The sequence below is a fragment of the Notothenia rossii genome, assembly GCF_949606895.1.
Source record: "Notothenia rossii genome assembly, chromosome: 9".
NCBI lineage: Eukaryota > Metazoa > Chordata > Actinopteri > Perciformes > Nototheniidae > Notothenia > Notothenia rossii.
In genome coordinates, this window is record NC_136907.1 from 38,813,681 (window position 1) to 38,827,538 (window position 13,858).

At 40.4% G+C, this 13,858-nt stretch overlaps 1 long non-coding RNA gene across 1 annotated transcript; it reads left to right on the top strand.

Annotated features, from left to right (window-relative positions):
* Positions 1 to 10,803: 10,803 nt before the first annotated feature.
* On the top strand, positions 10,804 to 13,164 carry LOC307020919. The gene is made up of 2 exons (XR_013803010.1): positions 10,804 to 12,280; positions 12,618 to 13,164. It is a non-coding gene; the product is annotated as an uncharacterized lncRNA (long non-coding RNA).
* Positions 13,165 to 13,858: the final 694 nt, after the last annotated feature.

The window sequence follows — 13,858 nt, forward strand, 5'->3', positions numbered from 1 at the left end:
GCAGTTTCCATGATGACGACGGAGACAGGGGGTCCCAGAGATGTCAAAGACGTACAGGATTTCCAAACAGGAACCAAATGCCACAGACAGCCTGGTATCAACCACAACAATGAGGAAACTTAGAGGACCAGACCATCAGGTGATGCATCTTCAGCACTAGAGTATTTTGAAATCTAGCTACATAGAGCCACATATGTCACCACAGGAGGGAGAGGTTAAATGTTATTTAAAAGACAGTGAGTAGAATATTGCATTTACACATAGAGCATCCACAGATAAGAAGTAGCAGAGTAGAACATTTAGCAGACCATTTTTGTAATTATGAGAAGGAAAAGACATTACGAGTGATGTTGTTCCCCCACACAGAAAACTATTGTGTCCAACAACTAGTGAGGTCAAGAAGACGGGCTTCCACCCAAAATATGCAAGGGGCGGCGATACACCTGACGTGAAGCTGTCCAGACCTGAAAACAGAAACTCGATTCTGCTGTGGTGAAGTCTGGCTACAAAGGGAGGTGTTCCAATAGGGTCGCTTGTCTCAAACCAGTGAAGAAGTCAACAAGAACCCAGCTGAACTAGAGAGTGACTGTTAGCGGGAGAACTGTGACGGAGCGACAGAGACTGGCCCAACATTTTCCAGCCAGTACATAGATAGACCCCGTCAGAAGACCGGGGCTGTGTTTAAAGGGGAACTTCATTTATTCTTAGCCAGAAGTGCAGTTTTTAATCAAACAATTATGTGATTTATGGAGTCAGATTACATTTTTCTCATAAACACAATTTTATAATCAGTCTGAAGTATCTGTTTTAAGGCGTGAGCTGCAGATTAAATAACATAACACTGATTGAGAGCTTGGATGAAGAAGTTGTAGGGTTTTTACAACAGTTTCAAGAATCAGTCTTTGTTTATTTATTCTTGAGTAACTTTACTGATTTATAGTGTAGTGCGTAAGGCAATATCTCATTTGAGTGAGGGGCACCAGCCCTTCATGCAGGTCACTCTCTGTGAGAATAGTTCATATTTTCCCTCCAGTTTGGAGAAAGATTATTTTATCATATGTTAGTTCAGCAGTGTCAACCAATCCTCTAATCCTAGAGTTATTGAGACGCATTAGCGACACCAGGGGTATTGTTTTTCGCAGCAACGATGATGCATAATACCATGACAAAAGCCATTATTGAAACAAGTAAACTATTAGAAGTGCTAATGGAAAATCTTTTGTGAATATGCATTTATGCCATCAGAAAGCCACACATCATATGATATTTTTGTACGCCTTGTGGGTACACGGAGCATTTATATTTATTTAATGTAACGTTATGGGTTTTACATGTCCTGTTCATAATACGGTAATCATTGCAATATTAATTGAACATTTTATGCTCAAAGGAGGGAGTGTCATGATTATACAGATATGTTGATTCGGTGACGTTATAAATAATAAAATGTAGTCAACAATAGGTCTCATAACAACAAGAGGTATGCCGAAGCTTGGGCCTTCTCCAAGGAGGGAGAGGTCCAGTTTTAGATATTAGACGAATAGAAGTGGATGAATATGTCAGAACTCTGAGTAATATTATGCAAGTTTTGTCTACACAGCAGGCTAGGAAAACTACAGAGATACCAGACGAGACACCAGAAGAGACTCCTGTTCGGCCAGGTGATTGGGTGAGGGTGAAAGTTCACAAAAGACAGTGCTCATCCCCGGTGGACGGAAGCGTGAAAAGTTGTAACAAACTTCACACACGCTCCGGTTTAAAGGTAAAGAAAAAGGAGCAAATTGACACCACCTCACACATTGTCACCCTTCACTGGCAACTTCCAGAACATTATTGGGAGTTAGGACTGATTTGGCAGAGCTGGAACAAAACAATAAATATAAATAAGATAAAGATAGAAACAGCTCAAAAGACAAATTGTCTATAGATTTTTATAGATTGTACATTAATGTGAACACCTATTTTTTGTTTTACATCTGAAAAAGAGTCCAATTTTATGTATATGTTATTTTTGTACTCATTATTTAAATTCTGTAACGGACACAACCAGGGATAAAATAGAGATGATGACAAGAACAAAGCCAAACCAATTGTGGGGTCCCCTAGGGATAAGAGGCAGAATAGCATTGTTGATTGTGCTCATTACACTTGGCACCTTGTTGGTTGGATGGGGAGTACAATAACAAGTAAAACATGGAACCATTAGTTCACTCGTAGAGAATGCCCACATCACTAACAAGACTCCAGCTGTGTTTCAGAGACTTTCACTTATCCCCAGAGCCAAAAGATCAGCTGAGCAACAAGAGGAGGAGTTAGAAATACTCGGTCCCAAACAAGAGGCGGTTATAATCAAGATGATTCACCCCCCCTATATGCAGTTCTTGTATCAAATGATGAGACGGGTTTAAGTGATCGGGATATGTAAGTGATGGGGATTTACAGATTAGGGGAATCTCCAAATATACTGGATCCATGTTTTAGTCTGTACCAGAAACACCCCCTGTTAAGCTATGAACAACCGACCGGTGACCTGAGCACAATTATTGAAAATGATTGTTAGACACAGGCTACTAACCCACAAGTACAGCTTTGTACGTACAAACTCTATGAACAAAATTCCCCAGCAGATAGTGGCGACATTGCAGATATGTCCAGTCACAAAAGTTACTACGGTTCTAAATAACAGTGGGATTAAAGTGATGGAGAAAATATGGAGAAGTTCTTTTATAGTGTGTGAAATATGTGGTGCTTGAAACATGTAGGTATTTAAATTTATAGAAGAAAATGGTTTCCTGAAAGAGTTAATTGGAGTAAACATGTTACAGTGGGTGAAAGCAATGTTTAGGGATATGGTAAAATTATTAGTAGACATGAATTGTGTTTAGATGACATTTAACAACTAAGATGGATAGTAAGATTAGGAAAATAGAGTGGAAAAGGTTGGATTTATTTTACCTCAGTGTGTTAGAATTAACTATAGATAATTTGTCCCGAGATCTCTCTCTCTCTCTCTCTCTCCACCTGTCAGAACGCTACGACCCCAACTTCCAAGCAGACAAAAGACCTCACCACGGAAGACTCCTCCTCCTCCATCGAACAGACAGAGAAGCAGAGCTGAACCATCTCCACCTGAGGAATCCAGAACTACAGGTGACATAAAAAGGCACACTCTCATCGGTCCCCCACAGGACATGAAGTTCCAAGCTGAGCCACAAGATTTGGGCACAAGAGCAGAGTGTGGGACATGAGAGCGGAATACGCCCTCCATGCAACCAGTAGAGACTGTAAAGGAGGAGATTAAATGCAAAGCAGATGGGACACTGAAAAGAGTTACAGCGGAAGGATCCAAGAGCAGATGGACTGAGGAAAAGGTGGACTGAGGACAAGAAAGGACGGAGGAGTTGGCATGGTCCGGCAGAACGTGAGGGGGTCGTGGCTTGACAACCAGAGGGGGAGAGAAGGAAAACGGGAGTGAGTGAGTTTACACATAAACACACTTATTCACCAACGAGAAATACGTAAAGAAAAATATTTATTAGCCATGAATTAATCAATTGGTGAATTTATAAAGAGGAAACTATTAAATAACCCTAAAAACACACTGAGGGTAGAACATATTATTCAACCTTTTCATCATATGAACAAATTATTCTTTAAGAGATTTTTATTCATGTGTGAATTCGGGGAAGATTTAATTTGTTACAGTATAGACCTACAGTTTAAAGGGATGGTTTTAGTAACCACTCTATAAAAGCAGACAAATCTTTATTTGTGTGGAAAATGTTACAGGTAGAGCTAGTACCAAGCCAAAGATAGTATTCCAATCTAAAGTATTGATTGTAGCATGGTTATTACCACAGGATAACTGTTAAGGAGGAAATAACATTTGTTTGTCGTCCAAGATGTAGAGTTTTAAAAAGACACTGGGCAAAGAGCGATAGCAAAGTTGAATTTTTTAAAAACTAATGTAGTTGGGAGTAATACATGCAGGGCCACTCATTGTGATGGTGCATATTTGTTACAACAAATATCGTTCAGGGAGAAGGGGTCGCTCAACCCACCCTGCAGATGTTTTAAATCTTACTTGCAGCTTCACAGGGAGCGCACGGCACCAGAGTATGAGTTTTAAAAGACACCATTTAATCAGGGATGACCTGACATTTAGAGATGTTATTTAAAGGAGAAACATATCTGCCATAAGTGTAAATTCCTGAATTAAACTACAAACCATTAATGAAACGACTTCTGTTTTTAAAATCCTTGTTAAAGGAGGAAGTAATTATCACATGCTCGGGCACCCAAGGTTCCACACACTGTAAAAGGGGTTAGCATAGCTATTTAAGCAGACCAGAATTGAAAATAAATTAGTATAATGAGTTATTGATATTCCACGAGTTTTCACACCAATTCAGGGACTTTATCACTGCATTAGAACAGACCACCCAACGTTACTGAGTAGGAACTTTTAAGTGATGAAATTCTACAACTGTTGTAACTGACCAAAATCTTCTCCCAGAAATGACTGTCTAGAATGCCGTACCCCAGAGTAGAACGCACAACGGCCCCTTCTAGAGAACATATTACTTTCATACCTTAAATGGTATGAAAAGAGGGAGGGTACATTTCTCATGAGGAGACAGTTACAAATGCTAGCAGAACAAGACGACCAACCCCCGTATACAGATGTTGATGACAATGATGAGTTAGTTTAAATGATATGGATGTTCGGAGATGAGATTGATCAATGAATGTCCAGCCGATGTGATTCTTTAAATGATATCATGTGAAGAAGTGAGCAAAATTAAAATGCTAAAATGGAGTGAATCCATTTCAATTTACTTCATACTATTCCAAGGTAGTTTATTTTTATTATTCCAATTAATTTTACACTATTCTAAGATAGTCCATTTTATTTGACTTTATCATGTTATACTATTCTAATATGGTAGATTTCATGTTGTATAAATCATTGCTAGTCTAAAATGGTTTGTTTCTTTTCACTTTGTAAAAACAAGTGCCTTAACACTGAGCGTGGTATGAGAACGGTTTCTGTGAAAGGAGGGAGGAAGAAATGTTCTGACACCAAGCCATTGCTGCTATTTTGAAGAATGATATTGAATGCAAACACTAGAAGTTATACACAAGGGAAAACTTTTAGGTTTGAGCACAGGCAAATAATTTATTTTGTATTTCTTTAAAGTTAAGCCTGTTGAACCATTCCATTTAGATTGCATGTTTGTAATATGAGATATGTACTATGCGAAGTTCAGATGAAGAACTCATTGATTTCAGTATTATACACACCTTTTAGGTGTGTAAGGAGGGACTGTTAGAAATGTAAAATCATTGTTTTGATGGTATAATGTAGCTTAAACATACTGTCAAGTTAAATGCTCTTTTATACTGAAAAACCAGAAATTCTTGTGCACAAGCAGTTAAGCTTTTATTCTGAAAATCCTTCATCTACGGTTAGCATTTAGCATGTGGCTAATATACGATTTCCTAAAGAGGTGAATTGAGTAGCGAAATGACGTGGTGTGGTGAAAACCGAAACCTACTGATTTAACACTACAACTATAGATGTCGAGATACTACCATGCTGAATATTAAATGAAAGTACAGTTTATTTGAATACACTATTGTTTACAGACGAGAGTAGCATGTGACAACACCCGGAATGACCGGAAACCAAACCAGCTGTGAAGCATTTTCTGTATGTTTTAGAGCAGCCTTTCCCAAACCCAGGGTCGAAAATGGGTCGCGGACCCCTTTTGATTGGGTCGCCAGTTAAATGCATTGCTCCACACACGCAGCGTCAGAGCTGATGGCTGCGTTGCAAAGATTTTTTTTTTATAATTTTTTTATTTTATTTTTTATTTTGAAAATGAAATTATGCAATATAGCATTGTATATTGAATGATTTAATTTTCTAAATACAAATAAACTAAAAATAAAAGATTGTATTTGTATCAGCTCTGACGCGTCCCCCGCGAAAGTTTTCGCGCTGTCCGTTTATTGTCTGTTGATTAATCCTGATCGTACATGATGGCAAAAAGATGATACAAAGAGGAGTTTTTAAACGTTGGCTTCACAAAAGCTGTTAGAAATGGAGAGGAGCGGCCTCAGTGTGTTTTATGTGGAGAGGTGCTCAGTAACGAAAGCTTGAAAATGAATAAATTGGACCTGCATCTCCAAACAAAACATCCTCTGCAGGGACAAATCGAAGGATTTTTTCATCTGCAAAGAAGAGTCTTTCAAGAAGCAGTGTTTTGACGGCGGAAAAGTAAGTCACTTATTTTAATCATTTGTTTTGTGTTTTTGTGAGTTTGTCAGGGTCTGTTGTGAAATTGTTTCGTTAATGCAAAGTTGGATGAAATGTCGACTGAGCCCCGGAGCGGACCGCCAGCTGCGCGCTCTCGCGCGTCCTCTACTCGCTCCCGCGAGTCCACTACATTCTGCAGCGGCACAGAGCGGTGTTTCAAAAACAATAACCACAGGAAGATTAGAGGGAAAGTGACAGGCAGTATGAGAAGGAAAGCGAGAGAAAATATCAGCCGCACGGACGTGACTGCTGCAGTGTGATGCACATAGGAATACATATGGGGGTTATTCCCTATCTTTATTCGAGAGCGTGGTCTTTAAATTTGAGAGCATACTTTATTGATTTCACGTTCAGAATATGTATTTATTTCCCTCAAACCCTGTCCTCACACTCAAATAGTGCCTGCTTGCGCTTAGATTTGCTCTGCTTCTGCTCAAACTGTACGCTTGCACTCAGATATATTGCTGCGCTTACAGGTTTCCTGTGTTCCAGTTTAAAACCTTCTCCTTGCACTCAGGCTGTTTCTGTGCGCTCGTGAAATGTCTTGTTAAATATTATTATTTGATGACGCCCTTAGTCTGTGTACTACGGTAGCAGTTGCACTGTTATTCTGTTCTTGTATGAAGGTACGTCCTAATGTGACGTCACTACGTTGACTGTTGTCAGTCTGTGAATAAACTTACCGGAGACATGCTGAAGAGAATACCGAGTCTGATTTACTTATTGTTCATACGCGATTCATGTGCACCCAAGCTTAACAGGTTATGGGCCCAGGCAGAGTTGGACACAAACCGACTTGGAGATAAGTGAGTTAGATTATCGGAAGAAGTGTTACGCGACGTATTACGCGTTAGCCAATTAAGCTAACAAGCTAGCTTAGCAAGTGAAGTATATTAGCAAGCTAGTAGCCCTCGCGGTAAAGTTGGCGCGCAAAAATGGCAAGCAGAGCAACAGGTCTCCTGGCACCGCAGCTCTTATTCAAAGGATGTGAAGATAAGTATGACCTTTGGGAAACAAGATTCCTAGGCTGCTTACATACTCTGAGGCTAAAAGAGACTATCTTACATGAGCCCACCGGTGCTGATCAAGAACAGCTAGATGCAGATAGAAGGAAGAATGCTGATTGCTATGCTGAGCTAATAAGGCTGATAGATGATAAGAGCCTGTCGCTAATAAGACATGAGGCCGCAGATGACGGCAGGAAGGCTCTGAAAATACTGAAAGAACATTATTCAGGGAAAAGCAAGCCGAGGATAATAAACTTATACACGTCGTTAACGAGGCTGCACATGGCAGACAACGAGAGTGTTACCGACTACATGATAAGGGCAGAGAACGTGATTACAGCCCTGAGAGATGCAGGCGAGACCATGAGTGATGGACTGACCATAGCCATGATACTAAATGGGTTACCAGACTCCTTCAAGCCATTCGCCGTCCATGTAACACAGAACGAAGATAACGTTACGTTCACAGACTTTAGAAGAAGATTAAGGGTCTATGAAGAGTCGGAGAAAATGAACACAGCAGAATCCACAGATAATGTGATGAAAACATGTGCAAGGCAAGGCCGAGGCACCAAGACGCACGCTAGCAACAGAAGAGATGAAGATGCCAATGTGACGTGCTACAAGTGTGGAATAAAAGGACACATATCAAGAAAATGTTTTCGAAAAGTGTGGTGCGGTTACTGCAAAAGGAATACACACGATGAATCACTCTGTAAGAAAAAGGGGGGAGAAGATGGTGCCAGAAAAGTCGCAGAGGAACAGAATGGCGACCAAGACCATCTCTTCAAGGCCAAGCACACAAAGAGCGGGAAACCACCAGACAACGTGAAGATGAAAGGCATCATGGTGGACGCAGGAGCGACATCCCACATCGTGAACAACATCGGAAAGTTTAAAAGCTTCGACGATTAATTCCAGCCCGAGTCTCATTCAGTGGAGTTAGCTGACGGGACCAAGTGCAATGGAACAGCACAGAGAAGAGGAACGGCGGTGATATGTCTATTAGACGACGCCGGACGACAACACAGAGCACAGCTACGGGATGCACTGTACATGCCCTCATACCCACATGACATCTTTTCGGTGGCAAGAGCAACAAACGGAGGGGCGACAATCACCTTCAAGAAAGGGGACAGTCACATGGTTACCAAAGACGGCAGCAGGTTTGACATCCATGAAAGTGTAAATTTGTATTACTTACCAACTGTTGAGGGGAATGTTGACCAATGTAAAGGGTGTCACGACATGCAAACTTGGCATGACATTTTGGGTCATTGCAATTACGAAGATGTACAAAATTTACAAGGTGTAGTGAAAGGCATGGAGATAAGAGGAAGTGCAGTCAAACCAGCTCAGTTGTGTGAAGTGTGTACACAGGGCAAGTTCACCCAAACGAGAAATAGGGAGCCAGACAAAAAGGCTAAGATGCCCTTAGAACTAGTCCACACAGACTTAGCCGGTCCCATGTCAACATCAAGCATAGAAGGGCACAGATATACACAGTCTTTTACAGACGACTACTCTGGTACTATTTTTGTGTATTTTCTAAGGTCCAAGAGTGATACAGTGCAGGCCACAGAAAGGTTCTTAGCAGACATAGCACCTTACGGAGAAGTTAAGTGTATCCATTCAGATAACGGCACTGAGTTTACAAGCCGAGACTTCCAGGCACTGTTAACCAAAAATAGGATTAGACACGAGACGTCTGCACCCTATTCACCCCACCAAAATGGTACAGCAGAGAGAGGTTGGCGAACTCTCTATGATATGGGCAGATGCTTACTGATAGAAAGCAAGTTACCAAATAAACTATGGAACTACGCCATACAGACAGCAGCTTATGTAAGGAACAGGTGTTACAGTAGGCGCACAAAGAAAACGCCATACGAGCTGTTCACAGGCAAAGAACCAAATATATCCAAACTTCAGAAATTTGGGTCAGTGTGTTTTGCTTACAAACAAGAGAAGGGAAAGCTCGACCCTAGGTGTGAGCAAGGTGTTTTCATAGGCTATGATAAAAATAGCCCAGCTTACCTGGTGTATTATCCAGACACAGAGAGGGTCCAAAAGCACAGATTGGTAAAATTCACAACAAAGGGGGATAAAGAAAAGGAAACACAAACACCAGAGTCATACAATGAATATGGTGATAGTGATGTACATCCCAGGGTCAAGGACAGCGATGAAAATGTTGTTGATGAATGTGATGTGGGAAATGTGCCAGGTCAAGATACTCAAAGTGGTGCTTCTGGGACTTTACCTGAACAGACTGAACGTACACAGCCGGGTAAAGTCACCGAGACTCCAAACAGAAAAAACCCACCCAGAACCAGGAGGAGACCAGCTCACCTACAGGAGTTTGAGACTGACGATACGGAGGACAAACTGCAAACATGCATGGATTTTTGTTACAGAGCAGTATGCGACATTCCTCAAACCTTCCAGGACGCCATAGCCTCACCCAAATCAAGGCAGTGGAAAAATGCCATGAACGAGGAGATGAGATCACTGGAGGAGAACGAGACCTTCAACCTCACCCAATTGCCACCAGGCAAACGGGCAGTGGGGGGTAGATGGGTCTACGCACTCAAGAGTGACATTGATGGGTCAGACAAGTACAAGGCGCGATTTGTAGCTAAAGGCTACAGTCAGAAACCAGGAATCGACTATGATGAGACATTCTCACCCACAGCTGATATGACAAGTGTAAGAGTACTCATGCAAAAGGCAGCACAGGAGAACTTAATCTTACACCAAATGGATGTTAAAACAGCCTATTTACATGCACCCATTGATTGTGAAATATATATGACACAACCAGAAGGTTATGAGAAACAGTCAAAAACAGGTGAAGAGTTAGTATGCAAGTTGCACAAATCTCTCTATGGTTTAAAGCAGTCAGGCAGAAACTGGAATGCTATGTTACATACATGTTTGACTGAAAATGGTTTTGTACAAAACCCCGCTGATCACTGTGTGTATACAAGAGAAAAGCACAGCGAAAAGGTAATCCTAATAATATGGGTTGACGATCTCATTATAGCAGCCAGCAACGAGGGTGTATTGGAAAGTGTAAAGGGGATGCTCACTGAAAGGTTCAAAATGAAAAACCTGGGAAAGTTGAAATATTTCTTAGGTATAGATTTTGAGCAAACAGAAGGTCAAGTCAAAATGTCTCAAAAGAGATATGTGAGCAAAATACTGGAGAGATTTGAAATGCAGGATTGCAAGTCCAGAGACACACCATGTGAGCCAAAACTAGAATACACAGCAGACGCTGAAAACATTAAAGAGCCAAGAAAGTACAGGGAGGCAGTAGGAAGTTTAATCTACTTGTCCACATGCACTCGACCAGATATATGTTTTGTGGTCAGTAAACTATCTCAGCACTTTGCTGAACCAACTGAAGAGCACTGGAACACAGTAAAACATGTGTTCAGATACCTTAAAGGTACAGCAGAACAGGTGTAACTGCCTCTGTGTCAGTCAGCGCAGTATTTCTGAGTTATTTATTTTGGTAGGAACCAAAGTTCTCTAAGGCGGAACCTTTGTTTTTATATCGCCTGTTTCCGTCAGGACATACTTTAGCGTAACACTCATCCGAAAAGTCCGCTGATTTAGTACATGTTTTTCAGTGCTGATGCATCTGCAAAATAGCTCTTAGCATCAAGATAAACAATCGTACAGAGTAATACCAAGCTACACAATTTTCCTCATGCAATGCAGCTACTAAGGTATATTTTGCTGACGTTTTTTGTGTGTGTTTTCTGTTCTTGTTTGTATTAAATTGTTTTTATACAGCTAAGGGCTAACACATGTTGGGCTTAGTTAGATTGGTCTTTGTGTTTTGTTGAATTATATGTAACCAAAGTGTATTGTGTATACAGTAGCCTAATTGAAAGTGACGACATTACCAGGACAATGTTGGGATATTACTGTATGTTTTGTTATTATTTTGACTAGTGATTATTGTATTTGTGTATTATGTTTTTTGATTACAGTTTTCACGGTCTGGATGAACCAAATAAATCCTGCCAGTAAATTAAAAACTCGTTGCTGTCGTCTGTACTGAGGGAATTACAACAGGGGTTATGCTTTAAGAGAAATGACACAGATAGACTAGGTCTGAGAGTGTACAGTGATGCTGACTGGGCATCAGACGTAACAGACAGACGTAGTACATCAGGATATTGTGCCAGTCTCAGTGAAGGAAGCTCCTTGATCTCATGGAAGGCAAGGAAACAACCTACGGTTGCACTATCTACCTGCGAGGCAGAGTACATGGCCTTAGCATCAGCCATACAGGAATACATCTACTTAGAACAATTACTCAGAGGTATAGACAAATACAAATATGCACAAACAAAGGTGTGCGAAGACAACCAAGGTACTATAGCACTAGCCAGAAACCCAGTAAACAGGCAAAGGTGCAAGCACATTGATATTAAGTACCATTTCATAAGGGAGACTGTAAATAGTGGAAAGGTAATTTTGGAATACTGTCCTACTGAGCAAATGATCGCTGATGTGATGACAAAACCAGCCACCAAAATAAAGCTAAAGAGGTTTGCTCAGGATATGTTTGGCACCTAGAAGGGCAAAGAGTTAACATAGTTAAGGTAAAAGAAAAAGAAGCCTTATTTTGTTTTGTTCTCAGGTAACCCAGTAAGCTAAGAGCGAGTGGGGGTGTTAAATATTATTATTTGATGACGCCCTTAGTCTGTGTACTACGGTAGCAGTCGCACTGTTATTCTGTTCTTGTATGAGGGTACGTCCTAATGTGACGTCACTACGTTGACTGTTGTCAGTCTGTGAATAAACTTACCGGAGACATGCTGAAGAGAATACCGAGTCTGATTTACTTATTGTTCATACGCGATTCATGTGCACCCAAGCTTAACAGGTTATGGGCCCAGGCAGAGTTGGACACAAACCGACTTGGAGATAAGTGAGTTAGATTATCGGAAGAAGTGTTACGCGACGTATTACGCGTTAGCCAATTAAGCTAACAAGCTAGCTTAGCAAGTGAAGCAAGTGTTCTTCTGTGCGCGCTTGGGTCTTTTGTGCAACAACACTGTCAAAATCCCTCCGTGGGGATTCCCCACAGTAGCCTATTGAGTATGTAGTAGCTTTGGATAAAAGTGTCTAACAAGTAACATGTAATGTAATGCGCTATAAATGCTGTTGCCAGGTCCACATTGGGTATACAGCTTACGCCGGCTGGTATTAAAAATCACCCAATAACCCAGCAATGTTAATGATAATATCTTCTCTGTTATTTTCAGGCATTCAAAAGGGAACCGAGGGGCACTGAGGGCATCCTATCAAGTCAGCCTCCACAAAAAAAAAAATTAATCAGTTGCCAAGTGTTGGAGTTTATTTGTCTCTGAGTGTTGTAATACAGCTCTGATCATTTAAAAGTGTTTAGAAAAAATGTGTGTACATAGTTTTTGATCTAGTGACAAACTTAATGTTGCACTTCTGATCATTTAAATTTGGTTTCACCTGTGATTAACTGAATACACTTCACTGCACTTCAGTTAGTGTTTTGTCCCTTTCTGTTTACAACATGTTTGTTCTTTGTTCATTTAAAATAGTTTAAAATGGTGTGTACATAGTTTTTGAGCTAGCGACAAACTTAATATTGCACTTTTGATAATTGAAATGTGTAGGCCTACTGTATATACTTGACTGCTCGTCCCATGTTTCGTCTTTCTGCTTTGATCCTTATTTTTTTCTGGGCAAGCTCAAAGGGAAGGTTGTTATGGTGAGAAACCTAATTGCTGCAATGCACTTTTATAATTAAATAAATATTTTCATTTACATTTTAAATTCATGGTGTGTTGCATTCTTTGTTTATAACTGTAGATATTATGGAAAATCATGACATTTTTTTAGCTTGGGTCGCTTAACAACATTTCTGTTTTGGGTCTCATGCTGAAAAAGTTTGGGAACCCCTGTTTTAGAGTATTGATTACAGCGTTTAGAATGTGATACATGAAAAGTGATGAAAGAGAATATGAGGAGAAAAGGCGTGTTAAGCATATGTTGAAGGTGAAAAGTACCAATCCTCTGTTTAAATGCAATAACGGACATTAGAGGCGAGGCGAGCCGGCTGGCGGGGAGGAGCCAGCAGAGGATATAGATAACAGCACCGAACGGATTTGCGCTTCTCTTCTTGCTCAGGAGAGCCAGATCACAGCTGTTTTCTGCCGGAACAATATTCTGTCTGTAACACTACCGCGCCTTTTTTTAATTAAAGTATCCCATTTGAATCTTTTCAGAGACTCCATTTAGTCTCATTTTAAAGCTTCTCTCCTGGACGCGAGAATAAAGAACATATTTAACAGTAGCAATGTTTACAAATTGGCTTATAACATGATATTTTTATTTTACTTGTAAAAAATAAATATGAGGTTGTACATGACTGCTTGACATAATCATAGACCTCTTATATATTTCCTCACATGTGTAGTTGTTTCTTTTCCCAAGCATACATTGAACTTGCATACACAGAAAACATAAA